The sequence below is a fragment of the Cryptomeria japonica genome, chromosome 7 (assembly GCF_030272615.1).
Source record: "Cryptomeria japonica chromosome 7, Sugi_1.0, whole genome shotgun sequence".
In the NCBI taxonomy this organism is placed as follows: domain Eukaryota; kingdom Viridiplantae; phylum Streptophyta; class Pinopsida; order Cupressales; family Cupressaceae; genus Cryptomeria; species Cryptomeria japonica.
In genome coordinates this window covers 200,501,913-200,521,206 of record NC_081411.1, presented here as the reverse complement: position 1 = coordinate 200,521,206, position 19,294 = coordinate 200,501,913, and the positions used below count along the sequence as shown (strand labels likewise).

At 32.6% G+C, this 19,294-nt stretch overlaps 1 protein-coding gene across 1 annotated transcript in view; it reads right to left on the bottom strand.

Annotated features, from left to right (window-relative positions):
• The window catches only part of LOC131078253 (UPF0481 protein At3g47200-like), a 249,428-nt gene extending 234,437 nt beyond the window's left edge, over positions 1-14,991 (bottom strand). Inside the window, exon 1 of the mRNA XM_058015913.1 lies at positions 14,685-14,991. The gene's annotated coding sequence lies outside the window, so the exon portion shown is untranslated. The remainder of the gene's footprint in view (positions 1-14,684) is intronic.
• Positions 14,992-19,294: the final 4,303 nt, after the last annotated feature.

Below are 19,294 nucleotides of genomic sequence, written 5' to 3'. Positions count from 1 at the left end.
AGTGACAAATACCATACATACTAAGGGTGGTGGAGTTGGAAAGTTTGTGATGAATGGAATAAGGCATGAGAGGGGCCCTCAAATAGGAACTTTTGCATTGCTACCCACTTTCCAATGTTTCCTTTATCTTCTTCGTCAACTATAATTCCATCCTTTTCTATCATGATAACTTGATTAGAATCGAAGATGGTGGAGGCAATTAGAAGATTTGCTATTAAAAATGGGTTTCAATTCTTCTATGAACTGGATCAAATTTGCTTCCAGTATTAGATCTATAGTAGACTGACATCAATTGTGTCAATTTGTAATTCATCTATAACTTCAGGGATGAATCATGTTAATGTACCATTTAACATTGTAAATTTTAATCCATTATTAATATAAATACAATTAATGGCTGTGCTACTGATGTCCTTTATTATTCATTTGAGGTAAATAGTTATGTTTGTTGGTTGTAATTATGAAGTGCTTTATTTCAAGTATTTATTTACTAAATTTTTTTAGAGGACTTCAATCCTGATATCAATAACAACATAAGATGAATTTTTAATCGTAACTCAATATTTGCTCTCTACATAGAATTCTTCAAATAAAGATTAGCAAATTTAATCTGCTACTTTAGAAGAAGCTAAAATTCATTCAAACTCAACAACACAGTAAAGAGATATGAGTTGAAAACCTTTTATTTTATTAATTCATATGACATTATGGATGACAAGTAAAGGGAAATAATTTAGAAATCATTGCATTGGATTTCTAGGTATTTAATATCTATAGAAAATGTATGCATAATCCTTTGCAAGATTCACAACATGTAGGCCATATAACATATATCTAAATCACAAAAAATGCACTGCAAAAATTAATTAAAAAAAATATTGCATACTATACACCCTTGGTGATAAAATCCATATTGCTTGAAGTCCTTGAGAGCCTTAAGATGATGTTGGTACTCCTTATCTTGAATTTCTGATATAATCACCCCAATTATGGTCATACCACTATCAAGTATTGATAGTGCATCCATGTATGACCCCAACTTCTTGCTGAGTAGTGCGTCATCTGAAACAATATCACGAAATATGTGGCTTTGGATTATCTGAATGTTATCTATCCACTCTGTCTTGGACCTTACGACCTTCTCTCACTATATTATGCTTATCTCTCTATCAAACAAAGTAGGCATGTAGTAGTTGACCAATCAATGGAAGCCTCTAAGCTCATTATTAATCCTCTATGTATATATTCTATGAATATTGAAGAGTTACTTTGTCATCTCAAGCCTAGCTTTAAATCTCTCCACCATGGGATGTAGAAAACTTGGGAGAGGCTTAACCAATGAAATCCCTATGAGATTTTGCCAAGATCAAGAGGCAATGGAAAGCACAAATAAGAGAGACAAAATAGATGATAGAAATAAATTGTATTCTATCAAGAGAAAATACTAATCAACTGGATCATCAATTGTTAATCAATCAATTACATACAATGTAGATGAGCCTTCTTATATAGGCAAGGCTATATGGATATGTGAGCACACAAATATGACATGTGGCTCAATAAGAAACAAGGGTAGGTAGGAAATAGGTGTGGGTAGGTAGGAGAGACAATATGATATTTCACATGAGGTGGATCACCCACTGAATGTGGAGTGTAACAACAAGATCAACACCATAAAAGGTGGAATTCTCCTACACACATTATCCCAATGTGGCACAAACACCCAAGTGTCTCATACCCAAACTACTATGAAATGCATGTACCTAAGTAAACTTAAGTAAGATGTAATAATATCCAAGATGAATAATTATTTACACCAACAATCCCCAATACTACAATTGTTTTGCTCATGTTAGATAATTAGATAGCTACAAAATGCCACCATTTCAAATGCTCATGAGAAAATATTAACAACTCTCTCTGCTCATCCTATACTACATCTGCATGCTCTAAGACTTCATTGATTTTTTATTCCAATAGTGATCTTGTCATATTTATCTTTACTCTCCTCTTCATCTACAAGGAATCCACCTTTAGTACATCCCTATTATTACTTAGATCAATAGACTCCAATCTAGCCTAAGATAGATCATTCCTTAGTTCAATTACTTCATCAGAAGTATGCTGGATCATGCCTAGGGGTGTGTATGTAGGTGTTGCATATACTTGTTCCTACAAGGTTGTCAACCTTTCTCTTAGAATAGTAACTTCCTCTCATGTCTTCAAATCCACTTTATGGGTGAATTTTTCCACATTCATGTGTATTCCTGTTGCTTCTGTGATGGAGGTGTCAGCCACTCTCTTGACTTAAAAAATTCCAAACAATTGGTCAACCTCATAACTCATACTTGGTCTCTTTGCAACTCTATGGAAGAACCAAAAACTAATTGTTCAAGATTATCATCAAATAGTACCCCTGAAAGTACGTTATCTCTTTGTGTCAGATCCATAGAATCTAAGTCTATGTCATGTCTTTTCCTCAACTCATCAAAAACAATGGCAGAGGAAATGTCTCATCCTTCTAACAGGAGTATTCTACTTCTCTTCACAATCTCCCATCCTATTTTTGGAGTCATAGTAGCAAACTACTCATTTGCAGATTTTAGGACATTCATCCTTCACCTTTAACCTTTCTTCATTCCCCAAATCATCAAAATTAATGCCTTTGATCCTCTCTATTCAATTTTTAAAATTTTTGATGACAAAATGTTTGAACTCTATGGTGTGTATGAAATCATCATCACTCATGAATTTTTGACAAACATTCAATCTTGCATCTTCACTTAGGTCCCCTCTGAGCTTGAATGCATCAAGGGCCCGCTCCCTAGGAGGATTTTGAATGGTGACCCCTATCCTTGTGAAAAATTTAAGAGAGGGTAGAGTATCCTCCCCTTATAATTCAAAGCCTCTATAGGATTGGAATCAAAATTTTCTCCCTTGGGAAAGCATGTGAAATGACCTGACAACCCTTAGATGCTTCTACAAGAAACCTCTCTGAAGGGGAGGGGTGTGATACTGATGGATTAGGGTCAAGAGAAGCTATGGGAGGAGGTTCTTGAGGACTCAATGGAAGGGAAGCAAGGTCAATGGGGGAACCAACTGATTGAGGGGATTCTAGTCTTTCATACTCCACTATTTGTAGTGGAGGTAAAACATCCAAGCAACGTATTTCTTGAAGCAACATCATTCTATTCACATTTATAAAGTGGCAAAAATATGTCTCATTCTAGCCTCTGGATTCAGTTCTAATTCCCAAGCAAGAGAATATGAGCTATCCTCTCTCCTTCTTTTTTTCTCGTCATACTGCATCTTGTACCATCTTTCCTTTCTTTTGAATACTTCCTCATAATCCACCACATTTCTTATGACATCTTTATCATTCTCTTCATCCCATTGATGCTCTAATGGCTTGGCCTTGCCAAGCTTCTTGATAAGCCATTCAGAATCATAGAAACTATATTTATCCCAGGGAAGGCTATACCTATTTAGCATAGAGTCACAAATTTCATGTGCTTTCCTATTCAGAAAATGATACATCCAGATCACTACTTGTGATGGGATCATTGACCCTTTATTGTGTGATCCCCCTACCAAAGCTTTATCTGCTTCAACCAGTTGATACATTCATCAAATTTTTGCAAAGATAGAAACTTCCTTTTACCTCTAGTCATGTGATGTGAACATCCACTGTCTATCACCCATTCATCCTTGTCTTCAACTGTAGCAGCAAGGACCTTCTCTTCATTTTGAATGATAGGTTCCAGAGAATCTTCCTTGATAGTTATGAGTACCTATTCCTTTCCACTGTCAGATTCACTAGCTGAATCTGTTGCTATAGCTGAATCTTTTTCTATAGCTAAATACCCTTTTCATCCAATTGTTGCATCTTCTCCTTTGGTACGTGATAATATGCCATGCACCCAAACACTCTATGGTGCTCAATCATCCACTAGTGCCTAGACCACGACTCTTGTATAGAATCTTTTCACAGACCACTTTGGATGGACTTCTATTTATCAAATATACTCTTGTTGTTATAGCCTCTCCCCAATATTCATTTGAAGTCCTTTTTCTTTGAGAATTCTCCTTGCCATCTCCATAATGGTCCTATTCTTCCTCTTAACCACTCCATTTTGTTGTAGAGTATAAGTGCTTATTAGCTCCTTAATTCTATTTTGCTTACAAAAATTCATGAAAGTATTGGAGGTATACTCTCCTCCATGATCTAAACCTTAGGACATTTATGCAATGTCCACTCTCTTTTTCAGCTTGGGCATTAAACAACAAAAACTTATCAAAAACTTTAGGCTTATGCTTCAAAAAATAAGCCCATGTTCTATAGTTGTAATCATCAATAAAGGTCATAAAATAGTGGCTGCTATCAATAGATATGGTTTGCATAGGGACAACCAAATCATTATGCACCAACTCCAATGGCTCCATTATGTTTACTCTTGCTGACCGATCTAGACAGATCTCTTTGAGGTCCCTCCTTATTGGTGACTGGATCATTTTTCCCTTCTACAGTTGCCTTTTTCAAAGGGTATCCTATTTTTCTTACCCAAAATGAAAGACTCATACTTGCTACTAGACTCTTCTACTATTGGCAAACCATATACCATTCTTTTCTTAGATGATAAATTCAAACTAGCATAACCCGAGTATCCATACTTGAGATGCCATAGCTTAGAAGGGTCTAGGGTGTTTCTCTTAAGGGCCATCACCTACTGTACTGTTGTACATGCTTTCTTGGGAGGTGTAGTGATGGACTGATTAGACAAACACATCTCTATCTTCAAAGGAAACACCTGGTTCTTTGTCATTTGTACTGCAACAACAACTTTCTTACTCCCATCTTTGTCACAAATGACACATTCACGCTTCTCCATCAACACTTTGTATCCATTTTGGATCAGTTGTCCAACACTCATGAGATTATATTTGATGTCTGGAGCAAAATGAATATTCCCAATCTACTCTTGTCACCATTCTTGGTGTGGATCATAATAGATCCTTTGCTCACAATTGGAACTATTCTATTATTTTATATTTTTATCTCAGATTTGACATTTTTATCAATAAAAGAAAATAAACTCATTACCACTCATGTGGTTACTACAATCGTTGTTCAAATACCACAATTCAAGGATGCCCTCTTCACCAATGTTGAAAATGATGAAGGTTGTGGACTGATTATTTTCACCCACATTCACATTAACCACATTAGCAATTTTTTTTGACTGATTACCTTGCTTTTTCCAGAAATCTCTTGCATAATGCCAAAATTTATGGAAGTTAAAACATTCTACATTGCTCTTATCATACCTCTGATTCAAACTACTATTCGTCTTGCCATGTTTGGAGTTATTTTGAGAGTTGCTCGCTCCCTCTTGGTTGTATGCTTGTCTAGAGCTATCTTCATTCTTCAATTCCTTCCTCTGCTTCTTCGTCCCCCTGCCTCTTGTATTGGCTTGAACCTTGAAAACGTGCACTTGGGAAGAATTAGTAGACCTATTTAAATGTTGCTCATGGGTTAGAAGAGAACCCATCAATTAGTCAACTATTAATACTAACAAATCATTTGCCTCTTCAATGGTAATCACTATTGTATCAAACTTTGGAGGAAAACTTTGAAGGATTTTATCAACAATCCTTTGCTCCTCCATGTTTTCTCCATTTGTCCTTAGGTGGTTCAATAAACCAAAGAATTTTGTATGAAATTCTAAAATGGACTCACTGTCCTTCATTCGAAAAGTCTCAAAATATCTTCTAAAAATTTGGAGCTTCACTAATCTGACTTTATCAATCCCCTTGTAGCTACTCTAGAGGATTTCCCATGCGTCCTTCACATAGTTACTGCTATTCTAGGAAATATCACCTTTGTCAAGGCTAGTTCAATCAAACTTAATGCCTTATCATATTTCCTCCTTGTCTCCCTCAACTAGTTCTTCTAATTATTTGAGAGGGCAACATACTAGGTTAGGTTAGTTGTCTCCACAAACCCAATGACACAAAGTTCCCACAAATCATTTCCAACCATGATGGTCTTCATCTTCTCGGCTCAAAAATAATAATTTTGTTTATTAAAGGGACAATTCTTAATGCCAGCTCTTTCCTTCATCTCTAGCCATGTCTCGTACACATAAAACTCCAACACCCCCAACAAAATGCCCAATACAGAATGATTTAGGCTTTATAGCTCTGATACCATGTAGAGAGAAACTAAAAATCTCTTAGGCTACAACATTCAAGCTCAAAAGCCAGATCACAAAGACCACAACTCTATTTCCCAATCAGTTGGGAATGTAAATCAACCAAAATCCAATAATGAAACTAGGAGACATGCAACATTTTTTTCTTTCTATTAAAAAGAAACCAGAAATGAAACTTATACAGAATAAAGTGATCGACTCGAAAATAACTATTGATTTCTAATCCACAGAAAATGATCTTTTCTTAGCTGATAAGCCACATGAATCACCTACAAGTTGCAGTTGTTATCTTCTCTGTGCAGACTATCATCTAGCTTCTGCACATTCTCTATGTTTCTTCATCTTCTCTAATATTTTTGAGAACAATCTCCCTTTTTGTCTACTTGTTGTCCACACAAAAATTCCCTCTCAAATTCAAAATTCAAAATCTCAACTACCTTCATTAACTCCTCTATAGTTGTTGTTCACGTTAGGAGTTGTTGGGATGAAGATTTCAACACAATCTTCCTCCGAGCTATTTTTGTTCAAACACTCTTGACATGTAGGTGAACTTTAGGTGGAGTTAAACCTTGTAAACTAAAAAAATATCTAACCTTCCAATCAATACAAATTGATCCAATGCATAAATATTGAATGTAGATAAGTTACCTTTGCATTGTTTAGTTGAAATTGATTTGAATCTCTTTGAATGTTAGATCTAAGGTAAATGATAGATAATCATAATGAAACAAAGTTAGCACAATAAGTTATAGATTTGAAATATAGACATAGAGCTAAATTCAACCAAAATAAATAGAAGAGCACCTATGACAACAAATTTGACCCCAAAGTGTGGGACCATGTTGCAATTAGTTACTTGATCCTTGATGTTAGATGGAGACAAATAAGAATATTTTAAAATTAGGATGTTTCTAAGAATTTATTCCCATCTAAGATCATAAAAAATTCTTGAGACCATGTGGCAATTAGTGACCTAGTCCTCTGATTTTTTCCTTTACAAAAGTAAAAGTTGATTATCATCATCACCTCTACTAGAATATCTATTTATGGCTCTTGGATTTGTTGACTACACATAGAAATAAGGAAACTAGGGCTCTTGATAGGGATTTTCCTTAGGTCAAACATCAAGTTTGGAATTAACCCTTGAATTCAATTGAAATTGAACTAGAAAATTTGAAGTAAATATTGAATGATACACCTTAGATCCATTGCAATTGATGATGGATGATGATGTAATTCTATTTAGATGTGATCACAAGTGTTGATGCAATAACATGACTTAACACAACATGGAAATGAATGAACTTACCAAACACACATGTTTTGATGAAGATTGATGTAGATTTGTTGCTCCATGATTCTGAAAGGATATGGTGCAATGAAATGTTACCTTGAATGCTTGAGAATGTATTATGATGAATTGTTATATTATGGGTGCATTGTGGATGAACATATATAAAAATGAATAGGAATATTTCTCTTATATAGAGTTCCCAAGGTAATTTATTGATTGAGTTGACCTCTAATGGTCAAATTGAGAGACTAAGAACTAAAATCACTTGGGTGGGGAAGTACACCAACCCATTTAAATTAGGTCTTTCTTAAGGAGTGATCTTGGGACAAGGAAACCCTTGGCACCATGGTCGGCCAAAAATAGGGAAAATGAAAAAAAAGATTAGGTTGTACAACTCAAGGCACATTTTTAGTTATCTATGCAACCAAATGACATTAAATTCAAGGGGAAAAGGATAAAAATAGATCTGAAAGAGAGCTAAGATAGGATACACTAAAGTAGGGGCACAAAAGGTGATGTAAATTATGTAGGGTTATAAATTAAAATGCTACATCTATCCCCCACTTTAGTGGGAGTATGATCCTATGCACATATTCATGGTAAAGTAGCGAAGAGATATAGATGAGCAACTAGGATTAAGATCATAAAGAGGTAAGACAATACTTAATTCAAGGAAACAAGCCCCCAAGCTTAGGATCTTAACTCATACAATCATAAGGACACACAAGACATAAAAGAAAAATAAAAATAAAAGACACACATAGAAAGACAAAATACACAAAGGGGTTGGTACTAAAAACAAAGGCTCTAAGCCAACTATTTGATGACACCTCGGTAATAAAAATATCTCAACCACTCATATCATTCTCGGAATGCTATTGAAAGAGCACAAGTGGTTAGATAGAAAGAGAAATAACATGCATCAAATGATGAACCATGATCCAACAAATAGAAACATATGCTATGCTTATGGATTCATGGGGGAGAGAAAAGGAAAATCATAGATTCTATCAGCAAGCAAGATATGTTATGCTAGGTGATCCATGAGATGAAAAAGCAAGAGTGAATGTGAATTCCATAGACTATTAAAGTATGTTATGATAGGTGATCCACAAAAATATGAGTTTTAATAGGACAACAAGTTGTGTTAGGTTGTGTGATCTATGTATGAAGGAAGAGTCGAGTAGCAAGTTGCGTTATGCTATTTCTACTCATCCAAAATAAGTTTGAAAGGTCTAGTAAGCTATTCTATGCTAGTCAAACTACATTAAAGAAGTGTAAAAATGAAGAATTGAACTTCTATCAAGTTGGATTATGCTAGACAACTTATCCTACTAAAATTTTGTCTTGTTTTAAGAGTTAAGCATCTTGTCTAAGACTTTGATGAGGTTTCGAATGAAACAATTGTATAAGACATATAATAAGGATAGCCAGATAAAGCATGTTATTTTAAGGAAATCCACAAACTTTAATTTGAAAAGGATAACAAAGCAAGGCATCATGCAACAATATTTAAAACTTGAATTAAAAAAGGATTACCCAAAATATGCCACAAACAGGTTGTGATGTATGCCCCCCTTAAGATGTCAATATAGCCCTATGTTAGTGTCTTAAGGAAAATATAGAAACAGGGATACACACTTTTATCACTAAGGATAAATACTTTAAGCAGCAATGTACATAACTCTTATGAGCAAGGACAAGATAGTTGTAAAAGAGATATCATGCAACAAGTATAGAGGGATCCTTTTGAGTGATGCACAGAGGAAGAGACATTTACATATAAATATATCTACCTCCAAAAATAGAGGAGATCTTTAACAAGGATAACAACATTGGAATGACAAAGAGGATACAAATACCCACCTTCTCCATTGCTAAGGAAAAGTAGACTCTTAGTGAGGGATTGCAAACATTCACTAAGGAGAGATTTTTCATAAGAAGATGTACCATCTCAAACAAAGAACAAGTCCAAGGGACATATATGTCTCATGTAGATGAACACTATGCAATAAATGACCTAAATATATGAAAAATGCAACTCAACTAAGGAAAAGGCGACATTTGGAAGGAAAAAGAGAGAGGATTGAAAGGTTTTTCTTATCCTTCAAGCATGGAGACAAGGAATAAATAATATTAGGCTGTTTTCCCATTATGACTGTAATTGAAGTTGTACCACCACACATGACAAAGAGCATCGAAGTAAGGTAAATTATCAAAGTCACATGGTGAGGAGCTACTTTATGTTTTGAAAGAAAGATTTGCATTGACATTGTTATAGATGTGATATCAAGTACTCTAACATGTTTTAATGCAATACACTCATGAATAGTATGACCATTTACATGATGAAAGAGACAAAATTTATTGCAATCTCTTGGTTGAGAGAGTTTCCTATGTTTGATATTAGGAAAGGAAATTTTACCATGATTTAAAATTTTACAAAAGACTTCCTCCACTATGGAAATAATTATTTTATCCTTTCCAATAAGAGGACTAGGAATTTGTTCTTCTGGTAAAAGGATTTATATTAAAGGAGATAGAAATCATACACCTTCTATAGTGCGTTGTGAGGGAGGATCTATAGGGACATTAATTTCTTGTTCCATTTTTCTAAGTCCTTATCAATTGAAAATACCATAAGATGTTTTTAATTGTGAAGGAAAAGGGATTTTGCTATGAATTTATTCAAAACTTATTTTGTAAAGAGAAGTTGAAGGACCAAAATGATGAATAGATGAAGAAGGGATATCCTTTGTAGGAGAATTCTCCTTTTCATGATTACTATTCATATCCACTTTGTTAAGTTGAGAACAAGGATCCTCATCATCTAAGGATTCATCTTTTCTCAACATTATATTAGGAGATAGGTCAAGTGAAAAAAATACATAAACATCATATTTCCTACAAGTATGATGATAATCAAGATAAGCTCTAGGAAAATAAAGAGGATCTAGAGAGATTGATGTCATAACATGTTTATCATGCTCCTCTTCCTCTAAAGTGTCCTTATGAGAAGAAGATGGTACAATGTTGCCTCTCCATTAGAGAGATCATTGATAGGAGTATTGATTCTTACGTAATTAACATAAGATATGCTAGGAGAGGTACAAGTGCTAGTCTTTTCAATGTAATCTATAGAATTGTCAAGGGTATTATCTACCAAACCTTTTATCAAATCTAAATATTCTAATATTTTCCTCAAAAAATGTTATTATATAACAACATGAAACATGGACAAATCTTTGAAAAATGATTTATAAGTAGGAAGTATTATCAAAACCCTTATTATGCAATATCTGACAGCACTATGAAAGAATGCAAGCAACATGAAATGGAAGAAACTACTATCCAACACATGATTTTGATAAAAATAACTAACAAATAATGTAATCACATGTGAAATATAAAACCACTTAAATTTTGTGAATTCTATTATGAATAATTAGATCTGAAAATTAAAAAATAAAAAATGTGTAAAAGTGTTGAAAGTTCACCAAAATGTATTGGGTGGAAAATTAGGGTTTCACAAGTTAAGTCTTATAAACTAGGAAATAATCTAACTTTCTAAAAATAGATTAAAGGAAGGGAGAACTCAATAGACCCAATGCAAAAGTATTTAATGCAGATCAATTTCTGTTTCCTTTGTCTACTTGAAATTGATTTGAATGTATATGAATGCCAGATCTAGGGTAAATGATAGAGAATTTACATGAAACAAGAGGAACAACAAGTTACAGAAATGAAATGCGGACTTAGAGATAAGTTTGAGCATAAGAAACATAAGAGAAACTATGATAACAAGTTTGACCTAAAAGTGTAGTACCGTGTGGCAATTAGGAACCTAGTCCTCGATGTTACATGAAAATAAACATGAATATTTAAGAATCGGGATGTTGTTCAAAATCTATTCCCAAAATATCGTGAAAAAATCTTGGGACTATGTGGTAATTAGTGACTTGGTAGTTTGATTTCTACCTCTACAAAAGTCTGAATTCATTGTCATCGTCTCCTCTATCAGAATATCCATTTGTGGCTCCTAGATCTATTGCTTATACATAGAAAGAAGAAAAATGACATTGTTGATGGAGGCTCACCTTAGGCACACCTTAGGCCAAACCCCAAGTTTTGACTTAACCCTTGAATTGAATTGAAATCAAACTGAAAATGTTGAATGATATACCTCAACTTTGTTGCAATTGATTATTGATGGTGATGCAATGCTCTTTAGATGTGATCACAAGTGTTGATGCAATAACATGACTTGACACAACATTAACATGAATATCCTAATCAAACAAACATGGTTGAATGATGATTGATGTAGATTTGTTGCTCCATGATGCTTGAAGGATATGGTGGGATGAAATATTGCCTCGGATGCTGGAGAATGCTTGATGAAAAATTCTTACAATATGTGTGGATTGCGAATCAAGTTAGATGAAAATGATAGGAATAATTCTCTTATATAGAGTTCCCAAGGTAATTTATTGATAAGGCTGACATCCAATTGTCAAATTGAGACAATGAGAACCAAAATCACATAGGCAAGGAAGTGCACTGACCAATTTAAATTTAGAATTCATGTAGTAACATGAATGACTTGACACAACAATTTAAGGAGGGTCACGACACCCTAAGCACCATAGACCTAGGACCAAGATGCTCTAGGTGCCATTGTCGTCCAAAAACAAGGCAAACCAAGGGGAAATCTAGGTGCACAATCCGAGGCATAGGTTCAATCCTTCGTACAAATAGATGACATCAGTTTCAAGGTGAAAAGGCCAAAAATGGATGTATGAGAGAGCTAGGATAGGACACACTAAAGCAAGGGCATAAAAGAGAGTGTAAATTATGTAGTGCACAATTTACGATGCTTTTAAAATTAATACATTTGAATTAAATGAGCACATTGTACACACATGCTTTTTAGTATGTAGCTACTGGACATGCATTAGTTTTTATTTATGCAAATTCTTTCTAACTACTTGTTTGAATCAAACTTTTTCCCTTTATGTATTGATTTTTATTAAAAACATATTTAAATTTTATTTTTTTATAAATATCATTATCTTACTATATATAAAATCATTGGAACATATTCTTAATTTTGAATTGATTATCATTTTATTTGAATAAAAAATTATTTAATATTTTTAAAAGTAATTATATTAGAATCATGCATATATTTGTATTATTATATATTATATTTAAACTTAAAATTAAAAAATATATAAAATTACATTATTATAATATATTGTTGAAATTATTTTTTTTAATAGTAAATTATATCTATGTTTCTTAGAGACGACCTTTTCAAACTCCATTTCTCATTAGGTTCTTGTCAGGTTTGTCGTTTCTTGTTTCTATGATATAGATAAACAACTCTAGTCGTGTGCATAAATTTAGATGCTAATGCTCCCCTAATCAACGAGAAGACAATAATACCAAGAGGGATCACAAAGAGTGAAGAGGTAGTTCCAAATTATAACGCTTGACTCTTTCTAATTATCAATATGATGGTAACTTTAAATTGATTTTGTTCAAAGAACCTACAATAATTTAACATTTTATTCACATTGAAAAACGAAATGCTTAAAGCATCAACAATCACATTAAAATCAGATAAACACTTTACAACAATTTCACATCTTAATCACACTAAAAACTAAAAACTGATAAATATTCGGACTAGTTTTATTGGCCAAAATTTACCTCCTCTTCTTCCGCGTTAGGACGGTTATTGATCTAAACTGTTTACTTTACTTTAGCCAACGGTTTGGCCATATAGTCGATCTTTGCAACCAATATTAGTTTTCCTACTGCAAATTTAAAATGTATCTCGTCGCGAATCGGCGACCTTACGTGGAATGGGTCGTTTAGGCAATTAAATTTCTATCGGTCTATCCATATTTAATGGGTTTCACAGGGGTAGTTAATTAAGATTAATATTGTTCTGCAGGTAAGAGTACATCTCAGCTCACATTGCCACTCAAGGTACGTAATTTTTCTTCAACCATTGTTATAAAAGGGTCAATATAGTAAATACAGGAAGAGATTGTGCGTGATATTATTTTTAGCCGATAATATTGTTATATCAATAGTGGGTTATAGTTCCAGCTAACAGGCCTACTGAGCACTATTATTACTGATAAAAAGTGGTCAACCACTGAGCAGGCAGCCCTTCCAGTGTTTACAATTTTAGAATGAAGTCTTTCAATGTCCACGATACCTGATCAATCCTGTTGAATTATCAAGTGTTTGATTGTCAATGTTTTCACTCTTGTACGCACGCTATTCTAATATTGTCTATATACCAAACCCATATGCTATCTAGATTGTCATGGAAATTTAATATCCATCTCCTAGGAAATTTAATATTCATCTTCTAATTCTTTCTTCGTTCCTGTGAAGCTCACAATTCAACAGATCTGAAGTGGAAATATAGGCAATATATAACCCTTAAAAGCCAAATGAAATTCGGTAAAAACAGATCAGTAGTTTGAAATATACCTCAAAGAAATGAATAACCTCAACGTTTTTTGGTACAGCTTTTACCAGTTTTTGCTGCGGGTAGGAAACTTCACACCTATTAATTTTCATAAGAAGTTTGAGTGCTACTTAGAGATATTTGTTCTATGAGAAAGTGAAACTCAGCGGAGCTCCAATTGGTTCTGTGCTTCAATTTGTAAATATAAATTAAGAAATAAATACTCTAATAATAATATTAATATAAAATTTGACAATTTGACAATTTTTTTTGGAAATGCTTACGATTTGGTAGCCCTGCTGTCCAAAAAAAAACTAGCAAGTAAATAATCTGAGTTTTAACATTTTTTTTTGGTCAAAAGGAACAAAAGTTTTAATCAGAAATGAAGATTTCAAAACAAGAATAACCAACAGCAAGCAATTGAATTTTAACACTTCTTTATCATTACTAGAAACATTTTTTTAATTTTTCAACAAAACTATCAAAATATATATTTCAAAACATTTGATTTCATACAAAAGATTTTCATTACATTTTGTTATTCAGAGATCATTTTATTAGAGAAGAACATGTTTTCTTCACCTCTTCAAATAGATTAAAAATAAATGAAATTACATATTTTTTGAAATCTCAAAGTTAAAAGTTTTGTTTTTACAATTTAATTTTAAAAAATGGATGTTTAACGCACCTGGTAGTGGGAGATGAAGAGGCGGTCTGATCTTTTGGACCTCTATTGTTGTGAACCTTCAAAAATGATGAAATGCAGAGCAGCTCTTGTTGGTGAGGTATTCATGCACCCTGCTCCCTCCCAAAACCCAGGCGAACCGTATGGGCATTTTCCATCATAATAAATGTTGATGTAAATATTCCAATAACATGCTAGGTAAATGATAGTTGGTGGCTATTAAAAGCTGATGCTACGTCAATCAGGAGTCCCACCTCTTTATTTTGCTAGTGTTAGCATAAATTAATTCTAGATTGGTGGACATCTAACATCTGTTGACACAGTCGTTTATCATAAATATTTCCAACTAATTCTTGTATTATTCTATAAATTAAAAGAAAATAGATGAAAAATATATATAATTCTAATTAGCAGTGGTGATCTCTATCTAATTATACAACTTCAATTAACAGTCATGTCATCTCTGTTTAACAATATTTGTGTGGTTATTCTTTTCAAATATTAAGGTGTTTCTTTCAAGATTATAATCTTGAAAACACCTCCTTTTGACTATTATTTTTTGTCATTATTTTCAATCTATCCGAGCCATGCGAAATCGGCAGCTTTTAAAGGAGTACTTAATTTTGTTGGCAATTAATTTGTGTAGGTACCAAATGCAGTGCCCTTTTGTTGGCTATTAAAACCTGCATCCAATTGTGCAAATGACAATGGATGCTACGTCAATCAGGAGTGCCACCTCAATATTTTGCTAGTGTCAGCATAAATTAATTCTAGATTGGTGGACATCTAACATCTGTTGATACAGTCGTTTATCATAAATATTTCCAACTAATTCTTGTGTAATATAAATTATATTATTCTATAAATTAAAAGAAAATAGATAAATATATATATATATATATAAAATACTAATTAGCAGTGGTGATCTCTATCTAATTATATAACTTCAATTAACAGTCATGTCATCTCTATTTAACAATATTTGTGTGGTTATTCTTTTCAAATATTACAGTACGAATGGTGGAAGATGTTGGATACTACCCCAATCAGGAGCCCCACCTTTCTATTAATATTAAAGAATTTCTTTAGAATAAATTAATTTTATCAAAGTCATGTTACTTTCACAGTATGAAATTTTTGAATTAAATTTGTGTATTTTTTTCAATCTGATTATACTTCATTGTGATGATGGATCATAAAATTTAAAATCAAACTTTACACAATTTAATCTAAAAATCTATCAAACAAACTAAATTTTATAATTTTTAAATGCAATTTTTTTTCAAAGAAAAATCATCATCCTTCTTTATTATTATTACATTATATAATTTTTAAATACAAATTTTTATTCTTCCAAAGAAAAAAATATTTCTAATTCAATTTATTATGTTTAGCTATGTTATATTAAAAAAGTATAAGAATGACAAAAAAATACATTTTTAAAAATATTACATAATAAATTTTCATGGTATATTAAAAAATGGACTTAATTAAAGTAACCTTTCATATTATTATTTAAAAAATATTTATGATAATTTTTTTCAATATTTTAAATTTAAAAACTATACCGTGATACCCCACTTCCTTATTTGTGTCACAAAAACAAAAAATAAAAAAATAAAGAATGGATAGTTTCAAGTTTGTAATTTGTCTAGCTTTAAAAGATAACACATGCCAGATCATTGCTAAGCTACATTTATTGTCGTATGAAGAATGGAGTTCTAAAATGATTTAACAACATAGGAAGAATGTCATTTGGAGTATCATTTGTCCATTTTGTTTATTATTCTTTTAAATTTTTGGCCCAACTTAGCTGAAATTGTCACCAATGTATTCATATGAATATTGCTATTGTTTTATTTATTGTAATTACTGGTTATAAGTTTGTTCAAAACGAGTTGGAGTCACCTTAAGATAAGTGATAGGAATATTGAGGAGACAGTTTCTATTCTTAGATATTTTATTATCTTCCAAAATTACATTTTCCTAATTTCATTTTTAGGTGATTATCTTTGATAAAAGAAGGTAATCAAAAAATATTTTATTTTAATTGCGTAGAACAACATTGATTCCTCTGCATTGCATATAGACTAGGAAAGAGGTAAATTTTATTTGAATTTAACTTGTCTTAAATATTTTCCTTTGAATTAAGGTTGTAGGCTTGCAATACAATCTAAACAAGGGCAAGTTTTATTGACGAATTATTAAATCACAACCTTTAATCAAGTCTTTGTCTATGTATAGTTGGAGAAAAGATCATTTTCTTAGAAAGAAGGAGAGGGAGACATGTTTAGATATAGAGGTGGAGAAAGGGAGATAGAGTTTGATATTAAAATAGAAGAAGAGAGGAAGAGGGGAAGAGATAAATAAAGAGATGTAGAGCGAGAGATAAATTTAGACATAGATAGGGAGGTAGAGAAGGAGATAAAGAAGAAGAGATGGAGATATCGAGGAAGAGGGAGAGGGAGAGATAGAGATAGATAAATATGGTGACATGGAGTGATATAAAGATAAATATATAATGAGGTATAGAGAGGGTGAGAGAGATAGTGATAAGAAGGAAAATAGAGGGATAGAAAAATAGGGAGAAGTAGAGATAAATAATTAGAGATGGAGAGAGAGAGATATAAAGAGAGGGAGAGAGAAATGGGGGAGATAAAAAGAGGGAGATGTATATATTTATAGAAAGATAATTAAAGAGATAGAGGTAGAGAGATATGGATAGAAAGAGATAGAAGAGTGAGAGGAAGATACAAAGGAAAAGAGAGATACAGATTGTAGACACCTAAATTTGATCAATTTATTTAATTGAATTTAGTTATCCTAAGAACCTTTAATTAAATAATTATGTATTATTTAATTAATTAGTGTTCCTTTCCTCTGGCTAATTAATCATATTGATTATTTCATAGTCTCTCTCTAATCAATTAATTGATAATTATGAATCAATTAATTAATTGGATTTGATCATTTATTCTATAAAATATATCAAATGTGCAATTTGATTATTCAATTCATGTTGACTTTTCCTCTTAAATGCTCTCATAGAATTAATTAATTTAATTAATTAATTATATTTTCCTCCACATGCCTCGTAACTTTAACCCCTTATTTAACCCTTTCATTAGCCTAACCTGCCTTATTAACCAAGGGTTTTGGTCAACCATATCCCTTGGCCCTCACCATATGTATGCACATTCCCAAAATATCCCAAATTTCCTAAAATTTGGGGAAAAGCCTATGAGTTTGGGGAAATTTCCTAAAATTTGGGAAAATATCCAAAATATCCTAAAATAGGAAATACCTCTATATCTGGAATAAAACCTTCCTATTTGTGTGTCTCACTTTGAAATAGGTAGGTGCCCTCAGAGACACATGTCATTCCTTCTTATAACACTTGTCCTTCTCAAAGACACATGCCATTTTCATCCACGACACTTTCCCTTCTTAAGGACACATGTCTCATTCTCATACCTCTCCATCTCCCATTCCAACCTATTTAATCCCCTTATTTTCCTTCACAATGCATCCACTTTCATTTTCATACCAGCGTAATGTAGAATTGTTTACCCACCTTTTTGCACATCCATTAAGAATTTTACGTCCATCTCGCATCTCATTTCTAGCTTAATGCTAATCTTGCATTCACTACTGTGGAGCGAAATTGAGCATCTAAAACATAGAAACCACACATCAAATGAGGGGACTATCAAATTGAAGGATGATATAGAGTTTGCATTTTAATTGCTCCTATTTTGTTTATCTAGTTTTCTTCCTTTTTAGCATCCTAATCTTGAGTGTGGTTGATTGTCGTGTATGTTTAGATGTTTAGTTTAATATTTTTTAACTTTCTTCATCTTGCATTCACAATTTTCTGCATACATTTTTGGCACGCCCAGTGGAACTCACTTTGCAAGTTCATTCTCATGTTTTATGTTATTTTAATGTTTTTTTGGTAGATTTTTCATACTTGCAGGTAAAAATACAAGAATTCAGGTGGACTTCGGCCTCGGTGGAGGTCTGTTTTAACAAAATTTTGATAAAACAAATGGAAAAATTGCTTGCAGAAATGGTGGTTTTGACTAGAGAAACAATAATAATGTGTTCCCACCGTCCTGTGGTAGGCATAAATATTTTGTATTTTTAAGTTTCAGGATTTTTATGTTTTGTAAAACTTAATCACCAGTTAAATAGAAAGATTGATCTAAAAAATAGTGGGATTGCTTGAAGAAGTAGTGTGATTAATTTATTTGGGTTTTCTATGTTCTAAAAAAAATATTTTCACTATTTAAATAGTGGGATTACTTCTAGAAATGGTAGGTTTTCTCTGTGTAATGGTGAGATCACTATGCATTTTTTTTGTCATTTTCCTAAATTAAAATTTCCTCATCTTTTTGCTAACTCTTTAATCTTTTGTTTCTTTTTAGTTTTTGGCTAACATTTGGTGTATTTTTGATAGTAGAAGACCCCAAATGCTTGAAACACTAACTCATTTATTGTAGGACTGCCAAAGAGGGGTGTGCTTGGAAAAGAAAACTTTTGGGATAAAATGAATCATGTGTCCTTTCTTGTAGTTAGAAAACACTTTGATTTCATAAGTGACTGAACCTTTG